General features: G+C 46.8%; 1 protein-coding gene across 7 annotated transcripts in view; it reads left to right on the top strand.

The window, feature by feature from the left end:
• The window catches only part of ZFHX3 (zinc finger homeobox 3), a 480,743-nt gene that overhangs the window by 261,786 nt on the left and 203,771 nt on the right, over nt 1-15,186 (top strand). The window contains exon 1 of one of the 7 annotated variants that reach the window (XM_085071263.1): nt 10,687-10,749. The exons of the other annotated variants lie outside the window; for them this stretch is intronic. The gene's annotated coding sequence lies outside the window, so the exon portion shown is untranslated. Of the gene's footprint in view, nt 1-10,686; nt 10,750-15,186 lie in introns of those variants that run through there. 7 annotated transcript variants of the gene reach the window in all.

The raw sequence follows: 15,186 nt of genomic DNA, 5'->3' as shown, positions 1-15,186 counted from the left end.
CAAGATAGATGAAATATGTGGGGAAGAGGTTCATTGGTGGGTACTGAACACGGGAGCTGGATGAAATACCAGCTGGGGAGTCCCTGAGCAACTGCCCGTGTGCCCATGTTCTCTGGCCGTGGCTGGAGACAAGACCCTGGCTTTCAGCTGGACCCAGCATGGTGGTACTCAGTCCCCATCCAGTGAAGTACGAGATAGCAGCACTGGGAAGTCCCATGCACATATCTTCTGGATTTTGGGCTTTTTTTGTACAACTTTCAGAACCCCAGACCTTCCAGGGTGACCTACTGGCACTCAGAGTGAGTCCAAACCTGCCCTGAGGGAAAAAAAATAGAGGAAACACTGTAAATCTGATCTTGCTCCATCCAGTTGGTACACAAATCTGATATTACTGTATCATGGAGAAATTTGGTTCTTCTGTGTCAGAAGATCCGTCAGAACCTGTGTGCAGCAGCAGCCGGACGGGCGTTGTTGCAGCGCTGGTGTTGAGATTATTGTATTTGCTTGTCATAAATTGAATTCGCCTATTAGAGAGCTAAGACTTGATTTTTTTCATTAGCACACAAAGCTGAAAGCGAAGGTTTCTTCTGAGGTCCCTCCAGACCTCTTTAAGCAGGGGTATAATTATTCTCTGTTGAGAAAGAGCAAAAGGAATTCCAGAGCTGTTTAAACAATTAGGAGTGGAGCTGTGGCGGCCGAGCGCAGCACCTCCTCGCGCTGCCCGGCGGCCTGGGCTGCCTCGCTGCAGGGTAATTGCGTTAGGGACCCGTGCACTGCCTGAAAATCAATTCTGTTGGGCCACTGTGTTTGTTGGGAAATCCACTCAGGCAATTGAGGAGTCCATTAGGCTGCAGGCCCCGCGCCTGACCTCCCCAGGATTGGGGTTGACACTTGAACGAAGGCGTTTGTCCAGCTAAAGGACAGTGCTACCAGCAGACTCTTATCTCCCCTAAATTGGATTACTCAGATCTGCTTGTTCTCTTTAAAGATAGCTACTTCAGGTTTTTTCCCCCTCTTTTCCTGTCTGTCTGAGACAGTTACCTGTGATTACCGTTAACATCCCCTCCTCAGCTATTCCCTGGCCGTTAGTGTCTGATATTGCCCTGCAGCTCCTTTGCTCAGCTGGGGTGGCTTGGCATGGGGAGTTGGTTCTTCCAGCCCTTCTCCAGAAACAGTCTCTTCACAGAATCCCAGACTGGTCTGGGTTGGAAGCGACCTGAAAGCTCCCCCAGTGCCACCCCCTGCCGTGGGCAGGGACACCTGCCACTGTCCCATGGTGCTCCAAGCCCTGTCCTACCTGGCCTTGGACTCTTCCAGGGATCCAGGGGCAGTGACAGCCTCTCTGGGCAATGTCTGCCATGGTCTCACTACTCTGTGAGTAAAGGAAATAAAGGATGATAACACAAGACTTACCTTAAAATGCTCAACCCATAAAGTATACAGAAAATCTCAGCATTCTTGAACAGTTTTACATGGGTAAATTTAATTTTTTGTTTTTAACTCTGGAACCAGCTGTTAGTGAACTCTTACAGTGATTAACCTCAAACATCTCCACCTAGAGAAGATTATCAGCTTATTCTGTCTTCTAGTGCAGAAGATACTGTATGAGGACATCAAACAGAAATGTTCTCTTTTCTCCAAAAGTATGGAGGGAAAATGGAAAATAAGGTTGAGGAAGAAGTAACTAGTTTGAAAGAAGAATTTTTTGTGTACATTTTGTAAACTATGTCTAAGAAAAGACGGGAAGGAGGAGAGGGGCAGGAAAGGGGTTGGGTTGAGTGTCGTGTTAGTACATTTTGCCAGGAAGCAAAGATCCTGAACAATGCTTTTCCAGTGGGCAGGGACCAATGGCATGGGTGTATGGACACTGTGTAACTGGAGAGAACACCATTCCAGTGGGAAAACCTGTTAGAACAAGTGTGTGGAGGAGCTGAGATGAAAATGCCCTGGACATCGTGATTCAGTTTAACTTTTTTGGTGCTGATAAAGTGTTTCCAAATCAGTTTGATAATATCTCTCTTTGGGAAAGATACACTGAGACAGCAAAAAAAGTCCACGTCTTCTCTGTGTACGCAGAATCTCTGTTGCAGCTCCTGTGGGAGTCAAAGTTCTTGCTTAGCATACAAAGGCTTAGGAGTTTTATAGTGTTCAGACTCTTAATCTACAGAGCGTAATTTAATCCTCTTTTATCTGGCTGCACCACAAAGTCCCAGCTGTAAATAAATCATATGGTGATGTGGATGCAGCTGCAGTTTCTGCTTCCTCACCTGCACCCAGTAAATATTTCTACAAAACAGATGAAATTAGGTGGTAAACCCTGATACATAAAGAGCGAGGTGTGCATGGGAAGGTTGGGAGCAGCAGACCTTAACCACAAGTGATGGCTCGGAGTGGCTGATCAGCTGCCCACTGATTGGAATGATTTTGTGTTTTCCTGAGACCCAGTGCTTTGCCCAGTGCTCCCCAGGGCTCTGCAAGATTGGGGAGGCACAGGAAATGGCTTTACAGATGTTACCAGCTGGGAGATGGGTCAAATGGAAGGTGAATTGATTCTAAAGCACAGCCCCTGTGTAATGCCCATCCCAGCATGTCCAGGTTAAATGCCAGACCCCATTCCGGGTCTGTGCCGTCACCTCCAGGTCGAGCAGTGGTCATTGCTCACCTCTGTGGGAAAGGTTTATTTGCATAGTAAAATGATCAATATGCTTCACTAGGGAATACTTTGTTTCATCCTTTTTTAAACACTATTGTCATGGCCACTGCAGTTTTCCATGGTGCCCAGATGGCAATTAAGATAACTCCATAGCTCCTAAAATAACTCTTCCCATCTACAGAGAAGAAACTTGCATTAAACAGGTAGTAAATCCCCTTTCTTGGATGAGGGTCATAGCTGAAGTGGACGGAAATCAGAGTCCAGACTGGAGCCAGCATTTAGGAGTGAACTGGCCTGGAGAACGTGCAGCTGCACGCAGAAGTGGAAGCTTTCACACCAGGCAACTGTGCTCCCAAATCTCTGCTACTGTACCTGGGCAGGTTTCTACTGAGCTCAATAGAAACCTGGAACCTGCTGAGGTAGGATATACTGCCGGGTGGAGGTGGGCTTTGGGTGAGAATTCGTCTGATTATGTGTGAGATCACACACATCATCTTTGTTCCCCCCAAGTGGGAAGCAAGCTCAAGTAACTTCAGAGTCATATCTTGTCAAGGCAAACGTTACAAAAAAAATAAGATAGAAAAATGGCATTTTCTTTCAAAAGTGTTCCAAGGAGGTTGTATCCATCATTGTAGAAGAAAGGGGACTTGGGACAGGGAAAGGGAGATTCAAACAACAGTGTTGATGCATGAATATTTTGATGAGCACTTGATCTGCAGAAGCTTCTGTTGTGGGTGCATTACATCATGTCTTTGTCTGCTGTCCTTGATTTACCTCCCTGTCCTTCCCTGATTTTACAGCCGTGGCCCACGGTGACCCCAACTCTGGGGCTCTCTGGCCTCGGGAAGGATAAGCTATTCCTCCCCAGATAGCGATCCCCTCTCTGCCTGCATGCCGTGCAGCTCTTCTAATGACATCCTCAATACCAGCAAAAGATGAATAATAAAAACTGCTGCCATTGGTCCCAGAAGGGCCTTCCGAGGAGGTTTGTTTCGGAATAATGAGTATGGAAATTCTGCATCCGTAATGAACTGCAAGCAGTCTTCCAACTCACTCGTGCCGAAAATTCACACTTGCCTTTCCCATAACTTGTCACTTTTCTTTTATTATTATTGTTCAGTATGTAAACAAGGCCAAGAAACTCTTTGTTCCTTTGTGCCTCCTTACATTTGTCCATTAATCCCAGTCTCCCTCCCCTCCCCCAACGCAGGCAGGATTACACAAAGCAAAAGTCATTAATTTTTATCTCTGACTATCTGTGGGCTTTTTAATGTGGCCTGGCTTGCTTATGCACCGGCAATTACATGTCATAAGTGCTTGTAGATGCTGCAGCAGTATCGCGGGCTGATGAATCACTGCCTTCCCCTCTGATTAGTATGCGAAGGGCTGTGCTCTTCTTTGAGCAGCTGGCATGCCAATGAGGATCTGGCTCTGCTGGTCAAGGCATCTGGACATGAATTCAATATGGATTGCTTTAATTAAATGGCTAAGCACACAAGGAGCTGAGGAACAACTCCATCATTGAGTGAAACTTGAAAATAAAGTCGACGTGAGAGCGTAGGTAGCAGGAATTGTTTAAACACCTGTTGGCTCCCTGGTGAAGCTGTGGGTTCCTCTTTCCTTAATGAAGTTCCTGCAAGTGGCTGAATTTCTTCCTGATTTATTCCTCAGATAAATCTTATTTCTAAAATTAGGTTTATTCTCAAAAGTTTAGGAGTAGGTGAACTTGGTTCCATTTCTCTGCTCTTTATAGGATTTGTTACTCTTTTTTAAAAGTAAGATTATTGCAATTTGTAGAAGCAGCTGTTTTAAAGAGGGATTGGGCAGCTGTGTGTGGTGCCAGTGGGATGTGGAAAGTAGCAAAACATTTCTGAATATGCCAGGATGGAGCAGGGGGGATGAGAGAGAAAAGCACTGCAAAATACTTTGTACTGACTTCAAAAGTCTGTGAATTAGACCAATTGAAATAAATACTGAGGGTGTATTTTCTCCAGCTTGGTATCAGTCTTTGCAAAATGGAACTGTGAAGCCTGTTTGTTACTTTTAGATTTTTCTGGTCAGTTATAGTCTTAATTTCTGCTCTGCAACTTCCTGTACTAGATATGAAATGCAGTTCTTGTTAAAGCATTGAGTCACGCTGAAATATTCCAATTTCATTTGAACTGTTGAGTTTATTGACTAAAGTATTATCAATAAAAATGGGACTTCATCTCCAATATATGAAGTTAGGTTCCCAGACCACTTCCAGAGCAGCCCCTTATCCCCTGTGTTCCTGCCAGCACTGTGCTATTGACTCATGCAAAACATGATATTTACCTTAAACTAACAGAATCCCTTTGTTGCTTGAAAAGTTCCTACAAACCAAACGTGGAGCTGTGACTGTGCAGATGTACAAATGCACTCCAAAGGCTTTTTGTGCCAACCTGGCCTTTCCAGCTGCTGCCATCCTGTCTCCTGCCCCGCTGCCCATGGATGAACAGGAAACCTCTGTGTGGGAAGGGTGTAGGATGCTCTGTGCTTCCCAAGCACAGGTGTGTGCAGAGAAAAGGAAAATAGCAAATGAATGGTGAGGGATTGGTCTTTGATGCCTTTTGGTTGGGAAATCGTGAGGTTTAGCTCAAGCCCACCTCTTGGCTTTTCATCTGCTTAATGATTTCAGGCAGTTTGTAGCTGTTTTGGTCCTCAGGAGGGAAGGTGAGTGTGGCTGTTGTGATGGCCTGATGGACACCAGAAAGTTGCTTTTCTTTCACATGCAGTTTACTATCCTTACAAGGTCATTATTGTTCACTGTGTTTTGGGGGGTGGGACAAAGCTGTTGTTTCATCAGGGATGGAGATGAAATGAATCCTCCTCTGCTCTCATGTCTGCTAAAATCTGGAGTCTCCGTGCTGGGGACTCACAGCGTGGCCTCCAAAGCCACCTCCTCACCTGTGGTGAGCCTCACTGCATCCTCATTCTGCAAACTAAATTAAAATAAAATCTGTATTAAGGGTATTTTTGCTCATGTTTTAAGAGACTTTCTCATGTCTGTTGTATGATGTACATGCTTCATAAACCAAAAAGATTCATCCTGTCCTTCATCTAAATGAGGGACAAGTGGATGATGAGCTCCCCAGCGGTATCACAATTTTCTCTGCTATCAGGAAGAGGTGTTTAAGTCTCTTAAAATTAAAAGAATTGCAGAAAACACACTGATAACATGGCAATGGGGATATCTTTTTGATAATCTTGGGTATTCATTGTGACTAAATAGATGTTGCACAATTTCCCACTTGCTAGTTGTTTGGGGTTTTAATGTAAATTACAAACTACATGATTGCAGTTCACTGCTGCAGCAGCTATTTCTTAAGTTTTATCTTTACCACAATTGGTTTTGTGTTGATGGGGTCTCCAGTGATTTCCCTCCCCTTTCCCAATTCATTTTTTTGCCATGGCTCCTCGAAGTTACTTCCTGAAGAAGTTCGGTGCCCTCTGGATGATGCCACTCATGTATGGAAAACATCCTTTGGCTTCTAAAGGCAGATTTTATATCCATACAAAATTTTATTTATCATGTCTGTAGCTGTTATTCATGTCCAATACACATCTATAACTCGGTTTATCCCTATGCTTGGTTTCCCCTGCCCCCCAAAAGTGCCATCTCCAGCTTTGTTCTGCAGCTCCCTCCTCCCGTGCCGGTGCTCATCGCTCAGCCGAGCGGCTGCTCCAGCACACAGCATACTATACTTAGTGCAACCCAGTTTGCTCTCATCATTTTAATAGTGGACCGAAGGTATGTTGCCATGTGAACAAGTCATCATGTCACCATGGCAACCGGCTGGATTGCAGCAACGCTCCGAGGACTGGACTTTTTTTTTTTTTTCCTTCCCCCCCCCCATTTTTTTTCCTACTCAGTGCTTTTCCTATTGTTAAATTTGCTGAAGGGCTCACAATGGGAGGATTCAGGCTGCTTTGGGAAGCAGCTTTTCATTTAAACCTGGAAGTTGTTGTATAAACAGCAAGGCCAGCATGCCACGGGATTCGCTTTCAAGGCAGACTTGAGGAGGGCTTTGAAGCAGGACCCCGGTGTGTTGTGCAGCTTGATCAGGACTGAGACAATTACATGTCTTGGCACCTTTCAGACTCCTCTGCACACTCCCCTCGCTGCCCGCAGTGGGGTCCCAGACGCTCGGCCGCGGATTGGGTGACCCCCGGACAGCCCTTTGCTGCTGCTGTGAGCCTTTTTTGCTTTTGGAGATATCAGTAGGCCGAAATTAGACACACTGAGAGGTTTCATTTTATTTAGGTTTTTTTTTCCACCTTCGCCATCCCACGTCACATAGGCAGCTTCCAACACCAAGCAGTGGGGGCAGAGGAGCAACATGAAAAGATAAATGATTCAGGCACTCAGACATGAGAGCAGAGAGAGCCTTGCGTCTGCATCCCTATGCACAGGAATGGTGACGGAATATGTAGGACTCTTAAGAAGACTGAGGAAAAAAAATGCAAATACAATACAGCTGTTAAGCCTGAACTGTGAAACATTATTTTATACATTAAATTCCAGTGATTCAACTTCTTCTTTTTTTCCCTGAAATTACATGAGACCATATAGGCTAGGATGGTGGGGATCATTCCCAGCCACTTCCCAGGTGTGGGTTGTTTATCCACAGTCCTGGTGTGGCACAAAGAGCTCTAAGGAAAAGGGCATCTCCTGTAGAATTTCCAGAGCTCGGGTAGCAGCCTGTGGGATGGCAGCAGATTCTGATCTGCTGCAAGTACAACTGTATAACCTCAAGGGACCCCTCAGCCTGCCTGGATCCATTTCCAGCATGGCCCTCCTGCGTGATTCTCTCCCATGGCAGCAGAGGAGTAAGATCAGCAATGAAGCAGGAGAAAGAACAACTCCAGATGTGGTTGAAGACAGTCATTGGGCCAGGAGCTGGTGCTGGTGGCTGATCTTCACTGAATCATCAAGGTTGAAAGGGGACCTTCAAGACCATCAAGTCTAACACCACCATAACCACCCTAAACCACCACAACCACGCTAAACCACATCCCAAGTGCTGCATCCAGGCATCTCTTGAACACTTCCAGAGAGCGTGACACCAACCCCTCCCTGGGTAACTTATTCCAATTCCTGGCCACTCTTACAGGGGAAAAAAATTCTAATACCTAATCTGTCTTGATGTTGCTGATACAAACTAGAGATCAGATCTGAACAGACGGGGCAGTTTCACTCTGGGTGAAGAAGAGGGAGAGGCAGGTGCAGGTATTGTTTCAATGGAGATAGTGAACAAAAATGCAACAATGTGCAGTTTTGGACACAGGACAGCCATGCTCAGCACCAGTGCTGGCCTGGAACACATCAGCACCAACAACAGGAGGATCATTGTACTATCCTACCATGTCTGCATGTCATGAAATCCCAGAGTGAAAGGGTTCTTAGGGTTGAAAGGGTTCTTAAACCTCATCCGATTCCCCCACTTCCACTGTCCCAGGCTGCCCCAAGCCCCATTGAGCCTGGCCTTGGGCACTTGCAGGGATCCAGGGGCAGCCACAGCTTCTCTGGCACAGCTTTTCTGTGCCAGGGCCTCCCCACCCTCACAGGGAAGGGTTTCTCCATGTAATGCCGTGCCTGCACGTGGTGCTCCTGTGTTTGTGGTGCTGCCAGGCTGTTTGCACACTCAGCTCGCCCTGCCAGCTCTGGCAGCAGCCCCTGACCCTCAGCACTCACACTCATTTAGGCAGGCAATTGGTGAGGTGAATCGCCCTCCGTAGGCAGCAGGGATCATCTCTTCTTTGTGCATAAAATTACAGCAAACAAGCCTCAAATAACACAGGACACTTTCATAATTGATTTATGCGAGGACTCTGAAAGTTCTATTACCTTTTGTTTAGCTCAGGGGGCCTGACTCTGTGCAATCCATTGCTGAAACTAATTACAAGATATAATTAAACTGTGACACGAAGATATTATACCGTTAGTTTACTAATGACACCGCGAAGCTGTACCACCAGCGCAGGACAGTGATTATGCTTCATTCATTATTTATCCCTTTGCTAAATGAGACGCTGACATTTTCAAAAATTACTTTGAGGTTTCTTAATTGTCAGTAGCGGGATGGACTAAAAGGAGCTCTCCTTCCTCTTAGTTACTTATCTGAACCTCAGATGTATTATTAGGAAAAAAAAAAGGAAAAACAACAAACAAACAAAATGAAACAAAAAACCCCCATCAAAACAACAACAACAAAACAAACAAAACCCAAAAAACAAACAAACAACCAGCCTAACAACAACAACTATAACAAAAAAAATCCCTCCCCCACCGAGGCTGTCTGGGCATAGTTGGGCTGCTCTGGGCTGTTGCTGCCGGGTGCTGATGGCAGCTGATGAACACACAGAGTCTGCAGGAGAAAGGTCTCCTCTGGCATTTCCTGCCACAGCCTGGGTACCCTGTGGTGCTTTATCAATGGTAATGTTGAGTTTGAAGTGGTTCGGTGCCAGCTGGAGGAGTCTGTCCCACTGCTTCCTCTGAGTACAACCTATATCGTTGTTGCTGTAATACCTTTTTGGACTTTATTGATCAGTGAAGGCTTTGTCCATTAGTATTACTAAAATAGAATTATTTACCTAAAAAAAAAACCTTGTTAGAAGTGCTATAATTGGTATAAAGCAGAACAGACACAGCCATATTCTCCAAAAAGAAAAAAAGATGCATTTACTGACTTCCTCATGAGACCATCTGGTTGTTTGTCCATAGAGGCTTCTCTCCTTCTCCCTTTGTGCCTCCCCACCAGACCCTAAAAATACATCTGGCACTAACCTCTGGATCACCTCCCCACCATGCAGCCTGCTCTCCTCAGGGCACCACTGGACGGCTTAAGATGAGGTTTCATTTCTTCTGAGTGTAATGGCACCCAGCATCTCTAATTACACTGTTTTCTGTGCTGTGCTGATTAAATACGATTTACCCAGAGAACCAAATGATGAATATTTGAGAGGAGTGTGTTGAACCAATAGCTGGTTAAATAGTCATAATAAATAAACTTGAGAGAGGAGAAGGAAGAGGGGCTCATGAGTTATGGGACATTAGCAGGTGTGAGAAAAAAGAAAGTGAGATTAACACTAAAGGCAGAAGAATATTTCTGGTGCTTCATCTAAAGAAAAGGCCAAAAGTCCCAGCTTTAATGGCTTCCCGCTGCCAGAGGGGAGTGATAGAGGGGATATTGGGAAGAAATTCCTCCCCGTGAGGGTGGTAAGGCCCTGGCACAGGCTGCCCCAAGAAGCTGTGGCTACCCCTGGATCCCTGGAAGTGTCCAAGGCCAGGCTGGACAGGGCTTGGAGCAACCTGGGAGAGTGGAAGGTGTCCCTGTCCATGGCTGGGGTGGCACTGGGTGAGCTTTAAGGTTCCTTCCAGCCCAAACCAGTCTGGGATTCTGTGAAATCCCAGGTTTGGATTTCTTTTCACTGTCTTCCAAAGAAGGATTTTTTTTCCTTCATTTTGCCCCCTCTGAATTAGTTTAGGAGTTGCTCTGATTTGATTAGGTCTGAAGGTGATTAACTCCCATGTTCTATGTTTTAACCCCAGAAAGTGTAACAGGCCATGAAAGGTGAGGGCTGTGTCTTCCCCAGACATCCATTGATGCTGGTCGATGCTGATCTCCTCAAAACCAGGAATGGCTGCAGCTCTGCACCCAGTGGCACAGTATGCAGTGATTGCAGAATTCCTGAATATTTCTATATTTCATGCCAGTCCTTCATCTCTAAAAAAGGTAGTAGAAAGTGTAAGAGGGAGATGCTGGTGGGGTCACAGTTCAGCTCTTGGCATTTTCCAACCTGGAAACAAACAGCAGCTCAGAAATGGGTGAGTTGGAAGGAAACTCTTTCCTGGAGCCTTATTTACCCAATAAGCAGTAAATGTTTAACGACCTCAAAGTGTGCTTCAGAGAAACCAAGTGATTGCAATTGCTTAAAGAGACTGGTAGAAAAGGGATTAAGAAGACGTTAGATGAGTACCTGGTGCTTCGTGGGCTCCAAAAACCCCAGAAGGTGTCAAGCTGCTCTTTTCCTAAAGTGGCACTTCAAGCAGAACATTTCCCTCCCGAATCCGGGTGAGCAATAAGCGCCTGCTTGCTCTAGGAAAACTCACATGTAGCTGTAGGAACTGCTGGCAGCCTGATCTCACCTGTTGGAGACCTCAGTTCAGGTGGGATTTAGGCTGTTCTGGGGGGCACCAAGAGCTGTGACAGGGACACCAGGACTGCCAGCCCCAGGCTCAGAGCCCCCAGCACCAGCTGGGATTTCTCCCTCTGCAGAAGTTATTCCCAGGATTAACCAGGAGGGGCTTGGAGAGTTTGTTTAAATACAGAGTGTGGAGCTCCTCACCGAGCCAGAGCCTTTCCTATGAGGCCACTTCCGTTCAGTGCCTCTAAATTTCTCACAGGCTTTGGTTCCATTGTAGGAATAAGGTGCTGTAGCATTTTTCCTAGCTCTCTCCTCCCTCTCTATCCCCCCAGTGAACTGCAAGGCTCTAAATATAGGTCACCCCAGGCAATTAGAGAAGAGTTGCTGGTTTTGAAAGACTGAGCAGGCAGGAAGCCCAGTTTCCAAATGAGTTATCAGGTGAGGTGATGTTTGGCCTCAGCCAGAGTGACTGACAGGGGGTCTGCATGTTCACAGATACATTATTTAAACATGTGGAGATATAAGAGATCTTCTGCACTAATTACTTCGAAGGCTATATTAATCACAAGACACTTTAATACTCAATCAATACTTGCATTTGTCAATGACCTTGTAAATCTCCTCACTTAAACTCTGCTGTGTGGCAAAAGCATCATTTGACATCTTGGGGGGCTGGTTTTGTGCAGCTGTTGCTCAGTAAAATACATATTTAGCAAAGTCTTAGTGTTTAAAGTTTGGTTTCATAGGTGGACCAGGAAGAGGATAGATGTTAAGGCAGCTGTGTAGCTGTGTTCTAACCACTGGGTCATATTTTTTTTTATTAATTGGACTCACACCTGCTGAAGGGGGACATTTTATATAGCATCCATGGATTATGGTTTCACCTGAAGACTGGGCCATGGTGACTTGATGGCAGAACAATGAGGTCTTTGCCATACTGTATGCTATAACTGGATGTATGTATTAATGGGAGAGTACTGCTAATATCTTTTAGATGTCAGGGACATGAAACTTGGTAATTTCATCAGAGAAAAGGAAGAAAGTAAAGTGTCTTCAAATTCAGACAAGATTGCACTGCAGCCCAGATCTTCAGAAGTGGAAAAGAGCCATTATGTTGGTTTCTATAAGGCACTGAACTAGAAGAGGGAAACCGAGAGGAAAAAAGCCCTGTGCGCTATTAACTCCCGGCTAGCTGAAGCTCTTTACCTATTCTAGAGTGTTTCCAGCTGTTATCCTGTTGTTTGAGCAGCTATTTCTCATAGTCCCAATGGAATTGTACAACTAATAATATTTTACCTGCTTGTGTTTGGGATTTTTTTGAGTGAGTCCTGTGGGTGGTTTGCTCAGTGGCTTACATGTGGCAGCCAGAAGGTAAAGGCTGGTGCTCAGGTAGGTCTCAGACTGGCTGAGGCTGGAAGGCACCTCTGGACATTGTCCTGTCCAGCCCCAGTGTCCATGTCTGTCCTGCACTGGGAGCCCAGAGCTGGGCCAGCACCCCAGGCTGCCCTGCACCCAGGCTCTCAGCAATCCCAATGAACCTGGCAGCATTCTCATGCCAGTTCCATGCCTTTTTGCTGTGATTCCTGTTGGTAATTGTTACAGCATCCCTGCTTTGCACTCAAACCTTGGTGTCAGATCTACAGGTCAAGTTTGCAAATATTTAGACCATTTTGTTGTTCATTGCATGTGACACTTTTCTTTATAATGAAAAAGGTTTTATTTTTAAAAATCGCTTTATTGGGTCAGTACTTCATTTCCCCATCCTTTGGCACAGCAGTTTGGGTTGGCACACAAACCCTTCTTCCCATATTCTCCACTGTTGTGCGCATTGTACTCTTCACAGACATTTCATCTCTGTGCTCCTTTCTGTGGAATCCTCCTGCAGAAGTCTCATTGGCAACATACAAAAATTACCTTTTCCCATTCCAACTGCCCCTGCCTTAGTCACTGCTGTCAGAGCTGAAGCTGCTCAGCTGGAGAGGGAGGGGAGTTTAGTGCTTTCCCTCTGCTCTTAGGCCATTTTTCCTACTCTTCTTTTTTATTCTTTTATTTTATTTGTGGTCCCTGTCATTCTGCCAGGGCAAAGGGGTAAAGAGATTTGACACTAAGTGCGGGGAAGTGCTGTATCTGGAATCTATCTTCCAGACGGCAAAAGAATAAAAATTCATGGCAGGACAGCGGCTGCTGCCACGTTCCCCAAGACATATTGCAGGTAGCGTTATTTATTGTGGCACGGAGTTCATACAAGTGCTACCTCAAAGCACCCGGAGAGATCCTAAAAAGCCCATCTCCCATCAGGTGCAGCAGATTTATGGCGCTGTGCGCAGCGGGGTCAGAGCGCGGCGCGGGAGCTGGGTGTGCTCCGAGCTCTGGGCTGCCAGCGCAGACCCCAAAGTGACAGTGACAGTGACAGTGACACTGCTGAGGCACAGAGTGCTGCGGGAGGGGACAGCCAGGCTCGGGGGGACGGTGCTGGCAGCCAGCGTGGTGCTCATATTTTAGGTTAATGCTGAGCAGGGCGCAGGGATGGAGCACTGATGGTGTCGTGAGAGGAGCAGTGACACATTCCCTGGGCTGGACGCTGATCCTCGCACGCAGCCATGGCCACAGCAGGGCAGTCTGACCTCGCTGGGGCCCAGCCAGGCAGAGGCTGTACCCTCCCAGCCCTGGGTGAGGGCCAGGCTGGCCAGTGGCCAGTGGAACCTGTGGCCCCACCGTGCTGCCCTGCTGGGCAGCCTCAGAAGGGCTGGGGTGAGCCGATAGCACAGCTTTCACCATGGATTCTGGGGCAAAAGAGAAGGTTCCTGGTCATGTGGGCTCTAGGAGGGAGAGGCTGAGCATTTATTTACTTGGGGTTCTCAGAAACTTGCAGGGTGGTAAACTTCATAAATGCTGGAAACCTCAGAGGTCATTAAAGGCCTCTCAAACTATGCAAATATAGTACCAATGCCTCATTAATCCTTGGAGGCCTTCTGGACTTTGGTGCCACCTTCCTATCTTCTGGAGGCCCTGTTTTCTCACCATTTTTGACAGTTTAAAGACAAACTTGCATCTTTCAGTTTTTGGAGTTCCAACACGGTAACCACAACAAACACGAGAGCAATTGGGAGCAACAAGTCGTCAGCTCATAAACCCCCACAAAATTAGATGATGTTAGCTAAGCTAAAAGCAACTCTGCTCTCTGAGTGCTTGTTCTAACCTTGCCTCTGCTTCCTGCAGAGCTCCCAAAGATTCAGATTTCTGAAGACAGAGGAGCTTGTTAGCAGTGACACAGGACCTGTATTTTATTATTTGGAGGTTTGTGGGGCCTCCTTTGGTGAGGGTACAAGCCAAGCCATTTTCCAGGTTTTTTCCAGCAGTTTCCCAGGATCCATCTCCTTGCCTTCACCTGTGCCACCTGCCTTGCTTGCCATTTGCTGCTGTTGGGTTAGAATCATGGAATCATGCAATAATTTAGGTTGGAAGGGACCTTAAAGCTCATCCCATTCCACCCCGTCCTTCTACTATGCCAGGTTACTCCAAGCCCCACCCAGCCTGGCCTCAGACACTTCCAGGGATGGGGATGGGGAGTCCACAATCTTTCTGGGTTGTTCCCTTTCCAGCCCCAGAGCCAAAATTCGTTACCCAGGTGCAGTGGAGGTGTGGGAATCACCGATGGCTGGGCAGTGCTCAGGGTGACCTCTGGGGCTGCTGGTGCCCTGCCTGCTGCCGCGGGAGGCTGCTGGTGCTGCAGCAGGGATGCTGGTGGTGCCTGTTTCCAACTGCTGGCTTCTCCTCCAGCCAGCTGGAGGTTATCAAGGCCAGAGGCTTCTCCCCAGCCTCATAAACCTTGTGTGCTATTCGCAGTCATGACTCTCCCATTGAGCCGCCTGTGCTGTTCCGTGGGACAGCTAATCCCTCAGCGTGCCTGCTGGAAGCTGCCGTATTGATTTCTGCCTCTCTCTAAACCTCGTTTGTGTTCAGTGCTTGTTAGACATCTGAAGGAATATCCAGTGGGCTCCAGGGGCAGCCAGAGAGTGGGGCACAGGCAGCAGGGCCAGGAGACATTGGCCTCAAGTTTGGGACATGCCAACAGGAAGGCAGCAGTGGGACCTCTGAGCCCCGGAAAAACTCTTAGACAAGATGTAAGCTAGCATGACACCACTGGCTCACTCTCCAGACATTGATAAAGTAGGTTTTATGTGTTAGGCTCAGGGGATTTGATGGTTCTCTGAGGCAGGGTTAGGGCAGAGGATGCACTTTCCAAGCTATGCCCAGATAGCAGGGGAGCCACTGTTGGGCACTTTTCTGCAATTTACTCCCTGTAAGTCACAAGAAGCTTCCAAATTCCAGGCCCCTGTTGGCAAGATATGCGTGGCTCTCTG

This window comes from Lichenostomus cassidix, chromosome 11, assembly GCF_008360975.1.
Source record: "Lichenostomus cassidix isolate B80296 chromosome 11, HeHo_3.0, whole genome shotgun sequence".
NCBI lineage: Eukaryota > Metazoa > Chordata > Aves > Passeriformes > Meliphagidae > Lichenostomus > Lichenostomus cassidix.
Note: the sequence above shows the minus strand (reverse complement) of the source record. Positions and strands in the feature narration are given on the sequence as shown.